The sequence below is a fragment of the Maniola jurtina genome, chromosome 2, assembly GCF_905333055.1.
Source record: "Maniola jurtina chromosome 2, ilManJurt1.1, whole genome shotgun sequence".
Lineage (NCBI taxonomy): Eukaryota > Metazoa > Arthropoda > Insecta > Lepidoptera > Nymphalidae > Maniola > Maniola jurtina.
The window spans coordinates 5,244,031-5,262,671 of record NC_060030.1 but is presented as its reverse complement, the minus strand read 5'-3'; the positions used below and the strand labels follow the sequence as shown (position 1 = coordinate 5,262,671).

The 18,641-nt window shown below is 36.7% G+C and overlaps 2 protein-coding genes across 8 annotated transcripts in view; one reads left to right on the top strand and one right to left on the bottom strand.

Moving 5' to 3' along the window:
* The window catches only part of LOC123876816 (cytosolic carboxypeptidase 1-like), a 93,544-nt gene that overhangs the window by 35,270 nt on the left and 39,633 nt on the right, over nucleotides 1-18,641 (top strand). The gene's annotated exons all lie outside the window — the stretch shown is intronic.
* LOC123876858 overlaps nucleotides 1-18,641 on the bottom strand; it is a 29,752-nt gene that overhangs the window by 7,116 nt on the left and 3,995 nt on the right. The gene's annotated exons all lie outside the window — the stretch shown is intronic.

Genomic DNA, 18,641 nt, shown 5'->3' with positions numbered 1-18,641 from the left:
TGTCTACGTCATAATAGCTATCTGCATGCCAAATTTCAGCCCGATCAGTCCAGTAGTTTGAGCTGTGCGTTGATATAGATCAGTCACTCAGTCAGCTTTTCCTTTTATAAATACAGAAGATGTTGGGTAAAGGAGAAAACATCTATACAAATCTGCTCCGATCCCAAGAGAAGATATTTATTGCAAAAGCAGTCCAATGGTCAATTCTGCCAAAGGGAGTCAGTACAGAAAACGCCAATTTGGTCGTACTAAATTTGAGACTGTGCTTTAGAAAGTGTTGTGGGTTATCAGTTATGACTAATTTGTAATTTTACAGCATTCTCTTTTCCCTTTTTAGAAGCATTATTTTAATGCTGTCTATGTCAAAGTCTGGAAACACCTATTTATTATTCATGGCTTTTCTAACATGGTATTGAAGCCCCTGTAGTATTCTAATGGCTACATAATGTTCAATTCCCATAAATCCTTACTACACAACCATCGTGAATATTATTCAAATATTATCATAACACGGCCATTTCGATTTCCGGTACTACGTTTTTTGTTGTTCCCGACTTCGACTAACTAGCTATCATTACAACTTTAACACTAAGGTGCCAAACCAAAAAAATAAAATAGTTATGAAATCAGATAGTATATTCACGATTACAGCTAGCTAATAATAATTCTTATTTAGAGGTTGAATTTTCAAAAATCCTTCCTTAGCGGATGTCTACGTCATATTAGTAGCTATCTGCATGCCAAATTTCAGCCCGATCCATCCAGGAGTTTAAGCTGGGCGTTGATAGATCAGTCAGTCAATCAGTCAGTCAGCTTTTTCTTTTAGCCTAAGTAAAAAGCAATAGTGAGATCTAGGTTGGACCGCGCTTGCCTAGAAGACGCCTATTTACTCTTGCCTGGAAGGTATTTAGGTTTGATATGGTAGGAAACAAACTATTCAAGTCTTAACTTAGAGCAGAGTGAATGCAGAAATTCGTAGAAGGGGAAATCAAGGCCCTAAAAGTTAGGTACATAAGTATTATGAAAACAAGCCTGTATATTATATATTATTATGGTAAACGTACACTACACATGCTTATAAGTTTAGTGAACCCGTATGCTATTCATAATATTATTGTCTTGAATAAATGCAGCCAGCCATCGCTTTGACTGTAATGAACGATGCTCTTAACAAAGATAAATATGACCACAAGATGTTGCGCCTGCGCTTCATTCATCACATAATGCGACGACGCATCAACAATCAAGATTCTTCCAGTTTTTTATTATTTGCAGAAGCATGCCCTTAATCTTAAAAGCGAGCTCTGCATAAAAAATAAAAGCTCATAGAGTCGAACTTGGGTTCAAGCGAAAGCTTAAGAGGCCTGGCTGTAAGTTTTCAAGAAGATTTTATGTTCGAATAGCCCAGCATTTGCCAGCTTTTGGAAGATAGTGGATACCTACATGGTTTGAAAATTCAAAGTTACTCTTTCTGTATTCTTTATCCACACAGTTTGTGTAGCTTTTGGAACAAATGGCATTACAATACAAATCGCAGCCTCATTTTAAAGGTTACGAAAAAAAAGAACGCATACCTCCTTAGGCATGTGTGTAGAATAACTTTATAAGCTTGCAGAAAACGCAGTATCGAGAAACAAGTTACACAAGATTTAATAATGTTGAAAAGCTAGCAGACAGACAGAGAGACAGACACACTTTCGCGTTTATTATTTCGCAATTCTCTATATTATATAATATATTCAATTATCTATCTGAAAATATGGCTATCTGTCTTTCTGTCTGCTACTTAGATTTTCACGTTCCATCCATTTATCCGAATTTGACGAAATCCGGAAAATTTATCCCGTAAAGAGTTCGTAACGTGAATCCACACTGTATTAATCATATTATAGTAAGTAATATTATATATATGTAGGTGTATAATATATATTATTACGAAAATGGATAATTAACGACTCGTCGGACGGGTTGCGGTAACACCTCCATTACGATATTATGCGCCCAATTAAATTTATTGAACATCCCTGTCGCTGTTGTGGGCAACCGCAAGTTTTATTGAACAACTATCCTTATCCGCGTGGACTACACAAATTTAAACCCCCTATTTCACCCCCTTAGAGGTTGAATTTTCAAAAATCCTTTCCTAGCAGAAGTTTGCGTTATAATAGCTATGCTATCTGCATGCCAGATTTCCGCCCGATTCGTCCACTAACTTGAGCTATGCGTTGATAGATCAGTCAGTCAGTCCAGTCACCTCTTCACTTTTGATAATAATAATTGCTGTGATCGATCGCTAATCGGAGTAAAAGTCTGTATACGCCAGACTTACTCCATCACACTAATATTATAAAGGAGAAAGTTTGTATGTGTGTGTGTGTATGTTTGTTACTCCTTCACGCAAAAACTACTGGACGGATTGGGCTGAAATTTAATATGCAGATAGATTATACCCTGGATTAGCACATAGGCTACTTTTTATCCCGGAAAATCAAAGAGTTCCCACGGGAATTTTAAAAAACCTACATCCACGCGAACGAAGTCGCGGGCATCAGCTAGTAAATCATAGAATAAAGGCTGGTTTTTTTTTTGCAATATCACTACCAGGAGGTATGAAAACGTTTCGTCATCATATATCAACTGATAGACGTCCTCTGCTGGATATAGATCTCTTATAGAGACTTCCACACGCCACGGTCTTGCACCTTCTGAATCCAGCGAAGAAAAGAGCTTTATAGTTTCTGAGATTTCGTGATTAGTCAGTCAGTCAGTCAGTCACTCAATGAGTGGTATGTCGCTTTTATATACATATAGGTTGTTTACAAATACGTTTATTTCTGTAATATGTGATAATGTAATGTAATATATGTAACAACCCCATTTTAGTAGAGATAGCATTGACACCATCGATAAAGTGATATCGATATATTAGGAAAGGCAAGGACCATTGACCATTGCCATTGAAATTAACCATTAAAATTAAAGTAAGTACATAGTTTTAAGAGGATTAGGCAGAAAAAGTAGGAAAATTATGTAGCTGTGTAAACTCAAGGTACCTATTTAGCTGATCCTATAAATCAGTCATCTAGAAGAGAGAAACCGCCTCATTGAAATTTCAATTTGGAAAGTTCGAGGGCAAAAAGCTATTTTTGTACACATAATATCAATGAGGTTTATGTATGTTTACCATATTTACTCGACCACTATCCAGAGTTGATGTAATAATGAAAAATATTGCTGTCCCATTGTTGCGGGACATAATAAACAGACTCGCGAAGAGACGGCGGTCATTACACCATTGAATGTGCATTGTCATTCACTTTAAAGAAACGACGTGGAATAGACTCAGCTCGCTTCGCTGGTATACAATGTTGCCATTATTGTAGGTCCCATCGACTGTTCACTTAAAGCCTGAATCTCACACACATATCTCGCGACAAAACTGCACTGCAAGACGTCAGACCGAATATGCATGTAGGTACGATTTTGTATTGCAAGGTACTATATTATAATTAAAGCAAGTTTCTCTGAGGGACAAAATCCGTAACGAGGGAATGTGTAGAGAACCAAAGTGATCTACATAGCTCAACGAATTTGCAAACTGAAGTGGCAGAATTACATTGAGCTAAACTCTAAAAGATCTTCTTACTTTGTTTGTGCTGATGATATTTTAATTTTAGTACTGAGATTACAGAGCGTAATTTGACTTTACTTAGTGTGCAGTGTGCAGACTTTACTTAGAATTGACATTAGACAGATTTATGTCAGACATAACTGCCTCATTTCAATTGAACGATCTGTAAATCTCAGCCTCGGAGCCGCGTTAGACACGTTTCCATCGCACCGCGCTGCAATCGCGCGTTCGGTTGCTTTCAGCCTAAGAACTGCAATAATATTATAACGACCGTATATTCTAAAACAAGTCCTCAACTATAAACACGTCATAAAGACATAGAAAATTGCCTTAGCAACATTTACATGTAATTTACCAAGGCGATAATATACTTATTGTAAGCTCTATACTCTAAAAGCCATCAATATTTCTTATTTCCTACCCTCTTACTCTTTTTTTATCCTGTAATAGCAGAATCATCTTCATAACATATTATCGTTGTAGAATGCCTATAAACACACGGTATTAATAACGAACGCCATAGGTAAAGATTAAAAAACAGACAGACAGAAAAACATGGACCTAACCGTGATTTTTGCACGAAACAAGTTTACATAAAACATGTTGAAAACTGCTAATGTCAATGTTTTTTTTTTTCTGTTTTCTGGCAATCTATCCAACTGTGTTTACATTGTCATATATTATGTACCTATACCTAGTTAAATTGTAAAGAATAACTTCTTTAGCATTGCAGAGCCTTTGCAAGAGTTTTAAAATAATTTACCCAATTGTTTGCAGTGTAAACGTAAATTCAACCAAATAAGAGATTTGTCACATACGACGATCTGTCATACATTCACTAATGTGTTTGGTGCAAACTCACAATGATAAACTATGTATGAGATTTAGCATTTTCTTTCTAACATTTAATATTTTTCTAGTCTCGCATTATGAAGTAACTACCTCTCAATTGATGTGGTAGGCAGTACCTTTGTGCCGATATAAATTTCACGCTACTTTACCAGCGCTGCGAGCTATAAATGAAATTAACGCATCCTGTACTCTGTCGATACATAATGGACGCGGAAAACGGTTTGCACCTATCCCATTTGCATACTGCTGTGTAGCGACATCATTAAGACAAGCTGACAGATAACCGCAGAGAAACTTGATTAATATCTCGGAAAGAATAAAGGCCGATAATAATAAATTAATAGCACTTCATAAATAGAAATTGATTTAAATATACCTGCAGCTGGACATGATAAATGATTTCGCAAATTGTTCCCTCTACACATCCCGTTAGGTTTGATCTATATTATTGTAAGTTTTTTAGTCATACCTATTTGTGGTTCATGGTGCGGCTAAAATTAAAAATCAATCTATCTGTAATCGACAAGGATCGATAAGGAGGAAGCTTATTTTTTAATTGTATGGTATTTTGTGAAAAATCAATGATCAGTATCTTATCGATAGATTACAGATAGATTGGTTATTATTTACTTCGGCTGTAGATATATTAAACTCCAACCAAACCGTTACTTAGTGTAGGATTATTTGTCTCCATTCTTAGTAATAGAACATGTTAGGTAAAATTTTCAATTTCTGGGTTCGATTTCTTGTTCTTCTTAAATATTTCATATTATTTTTTTGGCGTCCCCGAATTTCTCACATTACGTATGCTCAATATACTTAACAAAGGCAGCTTTTTGTTTAGAGTTAATGGAAATCGCTTATCTCATTCGCCAGGTTTTACTCGTCTGCCTCTTGGTCCCGTCGGCATCCATGCATAATGCAACCTCATGCATAAACAATGTCGCGCATTTCTGGTGTGTAATTCTTTTTGTATTTCATGACCACTTTCCTGACGCAATGTTCCTCTTTATTATTTTATTGTTACGATGTACGTGAATGTCTACTTGTACTCGTAAATAAAATTTATAAGGCGTAAAACATTGTCAAACTTAAGGGTGTAAACTGTCAACGTGACATTTCAGTAAGTAGGTACATAATGATTCATCAAACAATCATAATGTGATAAGAATGTGATATGTGCGTATAATGTATATGTATGATAGGACAGTGGACATCAAGCTTGTGGATGTCCACTGTTGAATATAGGCCGTTCCTAATGAGTGCCACATACCTGGTCCTCGGCCTTTCTTGGACAGGACAGATTATCATGATGAATTTGGTAACGAATATTATTTTAACGAGTCTTATCAAAGAATTCAAATTAGTTTTAAGCATCATTTCATCCTTTTAATAAACAGGCGAACAAGCGATAAAAAATAATAAATAACAGACATTTTATATTTATTTTTAACCTTAAGTAGCGTCCGCATATTTCACACATTGTAATATAAATTATAAAGTTATTTATTGCAAAGATCGTAAATTTGTATCATTTACTTCACAGTAATGAGCGTCATAAAAAGATATCGTTAGAAAAGTATACAGATATGTAAGAGTAGGAGAACTAGCTCCAATAAAACTCGCGCCATTGTTATTATTCATCACAGTTTATTATCAAACTTTTAACCATCTTTAATATTACTTTTATCCAAATAAACCTTTACAAATACTTTTGAATCATCAAATGAATCTACCACTGGTTCGGAACGCCTTTCCTGCCGAGAAGAACCAGCAAGAAACTCAGCGGTTGCTCTTTTCAAAGATTTGATTTACAATAAGATTCGATTTACAATATTTTAACCGAAATTACATTTAACCGTCAAACTTAAACGAACAAATTTGAAAGAAGTTAAGAAACTCAACATTTAAACCAAAGTTACAATTAACTGTCAAACTAAACCGAATAAATTAAAAAGGTAGACAAATTCAACGTGTTATCACTTCGACTGTCGATAATAGAATGCCGCTCCGCTGGACCGCTTCGCTTTTAAATACTATCGTGGCGGTGGGGTTCGGAAACGTCGACGACGTACGATGCGTCATTGAGGATTCTACTCGTCATTCGATCTATGAATTACGTGTCTCATTATTGCGCCGATACGGCCATACTGATCATAGGCGCGTCCCTGCGCCTACTCTCGTCCTTTTTCTCTGCAATAAAGTGCATAAATTAGTAAACCAACATCACACACACATAAACCCTTATAATTTCGAAATCAAAAATGGTTCCTCAACACTCTTATCACGTTAAGAATCTCATAGCCTCAGGGCCTCGACACCCATATTAGCTTTCACGTTAACTCATAGCCTTCACGTAAACACATTTCAATTATCTTGGAACACATAAGTGATAACGTCAGAACCTCATAGCCTCAGCGCTAATTTTGGTTCAGCCTCAGAGCCTCGGCGCTCATTTTAGCCTTGACGTTGACACATGAATTACAAGACAATTGAAAACACATAAGTGATCATCAGAACCTCATAGCCTCAGCGCTAATTTCGGTTCAGTAACCATTTTTTGTTTTTTTTGTTTTTTTTTTTTTTTTTTCACATTTCAATTATCTTAAAGCACAAATGACGTTACAACCTCATAGCCTCAGCGCTAATTTTGGTTCACACATCAAATGGACTCCAAGGATAATTGAAACCCCAAGTGATGACGCCAGAACCTCATAACCTCAGCGTTAATTTTGGTTCAGCCTCAGAGCCTCAGCGCTCATTTTGGCCTTGACGTTTACACCTTCGGAAAGATAGTAAAAAGTGATGACGGCGGAACCTCAAGCCTCAGCGCTAATATTGGTTCAGCCTCAGAGCCTCAGCGCTCATATTGGCCTTGCCGTTTACACTTAAATAATGGAAAAGTACTTAACTTATAAAAGCACGTCAGTCTGCGCGTCAAATCCTCACTTTGCCGTACTATTACGTTTACTCATAGCCGATACGGCCACATTACTTTGTACTTCAAATTTTGGTACGCTTTCCAAACGTTCGTTAATCGTGGCAAACTTTTCTTCTGGTCCCATTGGTTTACTTCGATGAAGTTCACGTCTATTCACACATTATATTCATATTCAGAGGATATTCTTACTTCAGCTTTTACGTTAACATTTTATACAATATTATTTATCAGTTTTTTTTTTTTTTTTTTTTTCTTTCTTTCTTTTTTTTTTTTTTTTTTTGCGGTATTACCCTTTTTTTTAAATATTTATCCTCTTTTTTTTTTTATCATTACTATCCCATTGTTTTTTTTTTTTTTTTTTTTATCATTGTTTGATAAATACAAAACCCCAACTCTACCTAGACCGGCTCTTCCACCCCTATACCGGTCCCAAACCGACCATCTAGCCTAGCTACCACAACTAGTACTATGACCTCAACCAACGGAAACCACATAAGGTAACCACAACTCTAAAACCTACAGTAAGTACGACAGACCGTGTCTACTGAGAAGTGTCTCTGACCAGAGACGCAGAATAATGAATCGGTTTTGATATATACAACACCTAGCGTTACGAATTCATAAAACACCACGGGATTCTATAACTAGATCTGATATGTATCACCGACCTGTAGAACTCTGATTATAATAACAACAAGTAACTGGGCGACGGTACCCTACACTAGATTGGCTCCATCGTAACTACTATCTCAACCGTCTAATCAACATTTCTAACCAACAATATCCACACGTATGTAAATTCACATTATTTGTACAAATTGGAACGAACTCACCAATTACAACTGCAACTTAAAATCACTTTCACAGTACTGACTCAAGAAGTCCTTTCACTACTTCACTCTGTCGAAACACCACACGTAATGAATGCCGCTCTGCCGCTGGTTAGCGTGTCTACCCCAAAAATCTCCCTACCACTTCACGCCATTTTATCATAAAAATACCCGCGCCACTTGCTATTGGTCGATTCAAACATATCACAAGACTGCCAACATAAAAAATGATATTGCCAATATTGTTAAAGTTGCCACTTGAAAATAATATTGACTATGGACAAACACGATTTACTCAAAACTTTGAATAATTATGGAATTATTAAACAGTAAATTTAATCGAATCACGACAATTGTAATGTTATTATCTGTTCGTATTTGGTTGGTACCAAAAATTTGTAACAATAAGAAGAGAAAAAGTGGATTCGCAAACACATCTCTTTATGAGGTCTGTACTATTTGGTAGATAATAGGAACACATGGAAGCACTTAAATTATAAAATCGCGTCAACACCTTGAAATTAAAATTTGGATTGCACTACAGGAACAAGCGAGGTCTGTTAGTCAGTCATCAACTCATCGCCGATTGGGCGAATTTCATAATTAGTTGATAATAGGAACACGTCAAAACAGTTAAATTATGAAACCACGTCGATCGCCTTGAAATTAAAATTTAGATTGCACTTCAGGAACAAGTGAGGTCTGTCAGTCAGTCATCACCGATGTGGTCTCATTGATTTCTTGGGTGAATTACATAATTTGAGAACATGTTCGGCCATTCTGCCCATGACAACCTTTTCTCGTCAGTAGACAATAAGTACCTCAGATATGCCGTGATTAAGTCAGTACTTTCATCTCTTTTAGGATCGCTTTATGGTGTGATTTGATGTATTCCACTGAAGGTTTGATTAGACATTTTTAGCTTTCTCGTAAAGCTTGAGCTTGATCTTAATATGGGATGGTGTTATTAAAACTGATTTAAATTGTCTGTCAATCGTCCAAGTAAATTACTTAGTAGAAAATTCTTTACAATAATGGCCTTCTTAATGAACCAAACTTATGAACATTCAACAAATTTATGACTACAAGACTCGTATCTTGGTTGAAAAATGAAACCTTAAAAATTTATTCACTACTATCATTTAAGACAAAAAGGAAACTGGGATACCGGTTCTACGTATCGTTGATATTTGGCATTGGCACGCACAACACACGGAAACGTTTAAGTGCGAAACTTGTAATTAGAATAAGTCTGAACCGAACGAGAAACTCGAAAGAAATGGCCAATACGAAGATGTTCCAGTAAGTCTTTAAGATAGCTTGGATTCGGGCTCCAAATACCTAATCGAGCAATCCATGTACCCACAAATGTTTAATCCGCCAAATGCGGCAGTGGTCTGAGAAACACGCGGAACAACTATTAAAATATCAACTTAAAAAAAAAAAAAATTAAAAATCTCTGAGATTAAATCCTACAAAAGATATTCATAACCAACGGCCAAGAAAGACAATTTAGTTTTCCCAACAACACTTCCTAACGGAGCCAATACTTTTAACGGAAATGGAAAATGATCAGCAAATCACCAAAGCCGTTGAGTCACCTCGCACAGACCCGTCAGCTCACCACAGAGTTTGTCAAAGTTATTCGATAAACCTGTATTACGAAGAAAACAACCGATTCTATATGACACAACATCCAGTCAGTAGCTTGGTCTTTGGTAATAGTATTCCACCATAAAACAGAAAACGTTGAAAAGAAGGAACACTGCCGATCAGTGTCTCCCACCATAAAACAAGCCCTTGATCTAGTACGGTATTAAGGATCACTTAAAAAAACAAAAATACTATGCTATTATGACCTCTCAAAGTGACTGCTGTGAAATTTAAGAATATTCAACGGTTCGCCATTAACAGCGAAATCTACGAATAATCAAAAACGATTTTGAAGACAAAAAAAAAACGGAACTATCCAGAAACACAACAGGAGTCCGATAAATTGCTTAAACCCGTCTACTATCATCTTGGGACCACGAAATAGTAAAGTAAATGTTTTCAAAGAAATACACCTGTGAAGCTTTACAAAACACATCTGCTTCTAATAGCGGCCTACCACTGGAAAAATAAATAAAGATTATGATAATAATAAATGAAATGATGACAAATAAAACAGCTCACACCACGCCAGGCACGTCATCTTCTGTCGGCAACTATCTTTGAAATCTTAGGTTTGTATCACGTTCCAGACTTTGGATACCTTCAGCCATTATTTCACTTATCCAACATCATACGTATGCCAATTCACTCAGGTTATACTCCTTGGATTGATTGTTCTAAAACTGGTACTGTACTCCGTGCAAAATGAGCGCTAGCTGCTTTCAGTCGCACTTCGTTGTATTTTAAATCATATTCATTTCTTTCACATCAGGGTTGAAGTTTGAAAATAAACGGCTAAAATCTATTCATTATTTCTCAATCTATGTCTCTAAAGTATTATCCAGAAATGCCGTTGCTATTAGCGAGGCGATGATGGTAATTGGCGTTGATTCATCCCACTTCTGATGTAAGAGTAGGAGAACTAGCTCCAATAAAACTCGCGCCATTGTTATTATTCATCACAGTTTATTATCAAACTTTTAACCATCTTTAATATTACTTTTATCCAAATAAACCTTTACAAATACTTTTGAATCATCAAATGAATCTACCACTGGTTCGGAACGCCTTTCCTGCCGAGAAGAACCAGCAAGAAACTCAGCGGTTGCTCTTTTCAAAGATTTGATTTACAATAAGATTCGATTTACAATATTTTAACCGAAATTACATTTAACCGTCAAACTTAAACGAACAAATTTGAAAGAAGTTAAGAAACTCAACATTTAAACCAAAGTTACAATTAACTGTCAAACTAAACCGAATAAATTAAAAAGGTAGACAAATTCAACGTGTTATCACTTCGACTGTCGATAATAGAATGCCGCTCCGCTGGACCGCTTCGCTTTTAAATACTATCGTGGCGGTGGGGTTCGGAAACGTCGACGACGTACGATGCGTCATTGAGGATTCTACTCGTCATTCGATCTATGAATTACGTGTCTCATTATTGCGCCGATAGATATGATGAGAGTGCTTTGGGACGGTTTTTACCACACTCCTTGTTACCAAATGTGGAGTTTATTACGGTGTGATGGAACCTATTTTGTCGTGTTGGATGATGTGTGGTGATACTGGTTTTGACGTATGAGGCGAGTGAAGCCAAGAGGCAGGTCACGTCGTAGGCGGTGTGCGGCGCATACTGATGCGACCGGCCGCCTCCGGGACACGTAGTGTAGGCACACACCCAGGACTAACCAAGGAACTCATACACTCGTACGGACTAATAAATTTTCTTTAATTAAAAATACAATAGAATCTGTAGACCCGCTGCAACTTGCCAACATCTTTTACATGACCTAACACAAACTGCGTCATTGGTCGAGAATGCCGCCCGGACTCGACAAGATACTATTTGTATTGAAAAGTATGAAAGAAGAAGATTAAAATGAATTATTTAGACGAAAATTTAAAAACCTTTTAAAAAAGGTGATTAAATAATAATTGGTGTCCGACCGAAGCCGATAACCGGCTATCACCACAACCTCCGACCGAAGCCGAAGCCGAAATGATCTTAAGAAATTCAGTTCCAGATTGGCAAAATGTATAAAATAATGTTTTTTTATAGCTTATTTTAACTGTTGTCTTATTGAATTTGTCTAAGATAACCCCTTCGAAATAATGTCACATCACAATCAGTCGCAGAACATCCAATTTCGGCACTTGCTAGAAACCTTCGGCTTCAGCTAAAACTTCGGTCAATTTAGGCCGAAGCCTAAGGCTAGGCCGAAGATGTTTTTTTGGCTGAAGATTCGGTCAGACACTATTTTAATTAATGTGCACCAGCTTTCAAGTCAGAGCTATACACTTTCCATCGGGTGAGTGCACTCGACATCGTCGTGTGGATATCCGCCCGCTGATCCTCGACACCGGACGCGCTGCCGCGTCGCTAACGGACCCTTGCCCAAAACCATAACTTACTTCGCCAGTGACGCATCGCAGAACGTCGTGCGAACTAGCCTTTACTGACCATTCATAGTTACGATTTTAGGCTGTACGTGATGGTCTAATGTCACGTGTGACTTGAATTTTTAGAATCTTTGTACTCACTCACTAGTCACTACACAGCTGCTATAATACTGTATTTTGCGAGAAATGTAGGTTACCTATGTACCTTTCATCGAGGCAGGTATAGCGAGATATGTGTGTGAATTGTGAAACCCGCTTCATAGCCTAGCTAAGCTGATCTCATGCACCTAGCGTGGGGCTGTGGTAGCAAAAGGATCTATGAGTTAAGCCATAAGTTAAGCTATAATATATTTGAACGACTAGGTACCTACATTATGATTGCTCGGTTTCACACACATCCCTCGAATGTATTATATTTTTACACATGCCATTGAATTAAAAAGCGTTTTCTACAAAATGTTAAGCAGGCTATAAATAAATGTTAAGAAGGCTACTAGTAAATTGTTTTTTTGTTTTTCTAAGACTTAGATACAATAGATCGGATTTTAAGTTCCGGCGTTGGACTACAAGTTAAATGCCGCTCAAAATTCATGTTATAGTATAGCTCAATGAATGGGAGGAAGTTGTAGTTATTATTAAATGGTACTTAGGATTCACGACACAGTTGATAAACGAATACTAATGAGGCTATACTTACCTGGTTTTGTATCGTTTACTCCAATACCATGTCTGGATTTTTTTAAATAAATCGATGCACAATTTATAAGTTGAATGGTCGCCGGAATCAATATATAGAGACCTATCTGTAAAAATCTTTAACTCTTATTTTTAAAATTAATCCAAAAATCAAATTAATGGAAAGATATGGTTAATTCTGGTATACCTACTAACTCAGTTATTTAAATCGGTGTATGGCCAACTGAAATGATCTTTTTCTCAGGGATTTTTATTTCGACGTAAAAAATGCCGGATTTTGATTTAAAAATAAATAAAAGGCAAACGTTATATACATGATTGCACATTACGTTTTACTTTACCAACACCCTATTTGTGTGCATACTCAATGAGAGACTATGTAACAATCAGTAGATACGTTAACAGACATAATTTTTTGCTTATTTGTTCAGTTGGATATATAAGGAGAATAATTACAATCCTCATTCCTCTGTAACGCGTAGTAAAAAGAGTTAGAGCTAGGAGCAAAAAGCCATCAAGAATTCTATGCAAATATCCTGTTGCAAAATCATCTTCCTACATTTGAATTAGCTATTCATGCAGAATGTTTTAATAACTAGATAGCTAGTAACAGGTTTTTTAATCAGCTAGAGTTCATAGACCGATTAATTATTATTATTGAACAAGTTATAAGATAAATAGAATAGGTAGTAATCTACGGTGCTCGTGTACCAAGGCATATCCTCAAACTTCTCTGTTTAATATAGCCTTGCATTTCCTTGCCTATAGCCTTGTATATGACATTATCATATGATATGAAACGCTCCAGCAATGCGCGGAACTGCTATTACTTATACTTACCTGCAAATGTGGCATAAAGTTATTATGTAGACCGATCTAGTGGTAGATTCTTTTGATGCTTACAAAAGAACTTGTAGAAGTTTATTTAAATTAAAAAATCTTCATATTTCCATCATACTCATGAAAGCCTCAATAGCTCAACGGTTATAGGAGCGGACTGAAATCTGACAGGTCGACGGTTCAAACCTCACCCTTTGCACTATTGTCGCACCTACTCCTAGCACAAGCTTTACGCTTAGTTGGAGGGGAAAGGGGAATGTAAGTTATGATTAAAATGACTAATATTCTTTTTTTTTAATATATAGGTACATAGACATACTCGTAATATTTCTCCCGTAGTTGAATAATAAAGATTACTAAAAGGAGATCAACTATGATTCATAAAGGTGTACGACCGGTCGTTGTAAGGCAACCTAGACTCTAAAAATAGTGAGTGCCCCATAGTTTCATAGGATAGGACTGGCTTGCAGTTGCATTGTAGTACAAACGTGTCTGCAGTCTCCACGGGGTAGATTTTATTTCTGACGCAGATCACTGAAATGGAATATGCAAGCAGCTGTTAGGTACGCTGGAAGAGATGTTGCCTTATAAAATGATAGTTATTTTTTTGTGCCGATTCGATGTGCCCCACCGGGCGTACCAGGAATTAACATTGTCAAATGGTCTTCGAGTTGACACAATGTTGATAGAGGTCGCAACACTAACATTTAGTTCCGAGTACGCTCGCATGACGCTCACTGCTGCTATCAGCATCAAAATGGCGAAAATCAAGTTGCTTCAAAACCAGATCGGCAATGGCAGTTCCAGAGTACTAGTATAAGTTAAGTCAGTGATGAAGATGAAGAATAACCAACTGCAACTAGTTTATTTATTCACGTACCTAGGTACCAATAACTCAAACTAAAATATACTAGATGATGGCCGCGACTTCGTCTGCGTAGATTTAGGTTTTTAAAATCCCGTGGGAACTCTTTGATTTTCCGGGATGACTTGCTCTGTACCAAATTTCATCAAAATCGGTTAAACTATTGGGCCATTTATTTTTAAATGTTGGAAAGAAGGTACATTAAAGTCGTAAGCTTTGCCATCCCTGGCTTACGCGTTTAAATATTATCTACCCGTGGATGCAATAAGTTGGCGCCTATGCAGGCAGTAAGTCGTGGTCGCGCCTCGCGCCGGCGCGGCGCTTATGCGATTGTGCATCGCGTTACATAATGCAAACCAGTCGCTCGTATCGGTCGCTATAACACTACAGTCGAGTGAATTACGTTACCGCCAAGTACAAGGGCAAGGTAGCCGCTCGCCGTTTCACGGTCGCACTAAATTTTCCCGACGGCGAATGTTCGTGCTTTGCTTAAATTTATTAAACTGAGCTGGTACTGGCTGGTAGGATAGGAATACCGCGCACTCGTGTTACCCGTACGTTAACCAAAGAGGAAAGGCATTCCGAACCAGTGGTAGATGCTTTTGACGATTCAAAAGAACTTGTAAAAGTCTAATTGAATAAAAATACTTTGAATTTGAATTTTGATGTCATTTATTCTAGAAAATCTGAAATATCCTTATTGACATAATTATCTACATTATTAAGTAGAGCAGTTTGCGAGTTTCCAAATGGTCGCTTGCAAAATATTCTTTCCTGTAGATATTTTGATATTTATCCCGTCTCATCCAAATAAAATTTTATCACATCTCTTGGACGTAAAAGGAAAGTATGCGTAACTTAATATGAGACACCACCACCACCAATAGTTGAAAAAGTTGGTGCTACTTTAGAATAAGCTGCGATTGTTACAGTTGTTTCATGTATAATATTTTCGCCCGAATATAATATTTTTTTGACCACCAATAAAATTTAAATGCATCTCTTGGTCATAAAAGGAAATTAGTCACATCGCAAGTTATCACTTAGATATTGGATTCAGCTCTACACAAGTCCATTCTCATTTGCCTTGCGTATAGGCGAATCCTTATAGGTTTTATGTAGGCGGGTAATATTATTTTATTCATTTACGTTTTTGGTGTGCCTAATGATTGGTTGGTCCGAGCTCGGCGAAATGCCTCTCAATATGAGTAATCACAAAGCTTAAAAGAAACCGCAAATTATCGTTTAATGATCCGTAAAAAAAAAATTGCGACTCGGAGTTCTATCGAATCTTCTTGATTGCCCCCGCGTCCGTGGGAATTTGAATCGAATTGTTCGCGGTCGGATAACGATCGGAACACAAAAAATGGGATCGGGATAATGGAGAAAGAACGCGCAGAAGGCGACGTCAAGGACGACGTGCGCGCCCCCTCCCTCCATCCTCCACAGGAATGCACCAGCCGGACTATTTTTAAACGACTTCAAATAAAACCGGACAAATGCAAGATGTTCTTGCACAATCAGTGCTCCTAATTTAAATGACCTAAACTTTTATAACTCAAAATCTAAAAAAAACCCAGACACGAAAACCTCTATAAGAACACTAGAAAAGAGCTGATAACTTTCAAACGGCTGAACCGATTTTGTTGAATTATAGCTAAGAACACTCTCGATCAAGCCAAGCCACCTTTCAAACAAAAAAAACTTAATTAAAATCGGTTCATTCGTTTAGGAGCTACGATACCACAGACAGATGCACACACAGATACACAGACACACAGATACTCAGATACACACGTCAAACTTATAACACTGGGTCGGGGGTTAATAAAACACTAACTTAGGTATACTATTTTTTCCTAAACGGTAAGCATTTTCAAAAATCATCTTTAAATACCAACTTCAACGAGGTATCAATCAAAAGTATCTAACTATCTACCTACAATCTACATAAGGGGATATGCAAAAAAGTGTGTTCGTCTTTCACTTTTCATGATGAAGGCATATATAATATAGGTCCCTTCTAATAAACCTGAAAAATTTAGTTTTTCATAATTAAGTAGATAGGTAGGTACATGCTTCGGTAACAGGCTTTTATTTTTACGACTTGAATAGTTTCTGTGATGAAACGGCTGTGAGAGACAGACAGACAGACATTGAGTTAATTAGGTGCATTATGATTATTGTTCCGTTTCAGGTTTTATACCTACTTTCGAACACTGAAAAGAAAGAAGAGATCAATTATTTATTATCACGCGTAGGCAGTGTCTTTATGAAATTTTCTCTAATCGAATTTTTTTTCGACTATAGATAAGTACTATATTTTAAAAAAACCAAACACAATTACTACCTACTATACCGAGCTACGAACTAATCCCAAGCATAAGACTACAAAAATCTAAAATTAATGTACAAACAGTTCAAAAAAGCCGTAATAATAAAACAGTTCCATCTTGATAAAACCGAATCGAACAAAAAAGATTGAATAACTATGTAATTTGATATAATCGCCATCTGTTGCAGGGCATATTAGAAACGTAACCACAAAAAAGTATTGAAGGATCACAATAAATTAAAATTAACTTTCGGCACCGAACTAATAAAAAGTTAATCCACTTTTATGTCTTCCGATAGTTAAATTCTACATTGTACAAGTAGATCATACAAATGAATATTAATTTTCTTTCTCGACAGGCATCTCGATCCTTACTTACACACAAAAGTTTTCATTCAAATCCAATAAGTTATAACTTCCTTTAAATAACACTCTCATACAAGTTTGTTGTTTATCGACATTTTAAGCGGGTTATAAAAGTTGTATGTATAAAGCTCTTCTAATGACCAATTCGCACCGGTATGCAATCAGATTTCTTCATCCTCGTCACAGTTCATGTTATGTATTGAAACTTTATTATGATAACAGTTAGAAGCTGTAAAGCGATGTAACTACTAGAACCGGAACAATAACAGCCCTGTCCTATAACAATCTTATTAGTGAAGGATTGTCTATCAATCTTCTACATTATACCTATATTACGGACTAGCTGATGCCCGCAGCTTCGCCCGCGTGGATTGGTCAGATCCCCTGCAGCATCAGGATTGAAGAGTTGGAATCCAATTTTTTAATGAAACAATGTCGCAAAGTTCCTCTATCGATTAAAAAAGAAATGACGCAAATCGGTTTAGAAATCTCGGAGATTTCAGTGTACAAAGGTAGAAAAACACAACTCCCTTCTTGAAAGTCGGTTAAAAAAGTAGCCTATGTTACACCCTGGTCAATCCTCTACTTGTATGTGAAAACCCCGTTAAAATCGGTTCAGCCGTTCCGAAGATTAGCCTTTTCAAACAGACAGACAGACAGACAGACAGACAGACAAAAATTTTAAAAACGTGTGATTCAGTTATGGTATCGTTCAAATAACCATATGACCTTAATATGTGGTAGTTATTTCGAAATTACAGACAGACACTCCAATTTTATTTATTAGTATAGATAAAAGCTGATGTACGGTCATTACCCATGTGTCTATCTATTTATCTGCTAACTTTTCACGGGCCATCCGTTTGACCGATTTTTACGTTTGGTACAGAGAGAGCTTGCATCTCGGCGAAGGATATAGACTATTTTTGGTCCCGGAAAAATTTATGTGGATGAAGTTGCTGGTATCATCTACTCGGTACAGATATTGCTTGTATAATGGGGACAGACCAATATACATATATTGCTTTTTATCCCGAAAAATCAAATAGTTCCCACCGGATTTTGGAAACCAAGGTCCGCGCGGACAAAGTCGCAGGCATCATCTATCTTGTACTTAATATTTCTAACTACAAATAGAAAGCATTTAAAGTCAGATACGCAATAAAAAATTGCTACAAAGAATTATGCAGATGCAGCGGAAGTGTATAATGCTCTATAATAGCTAC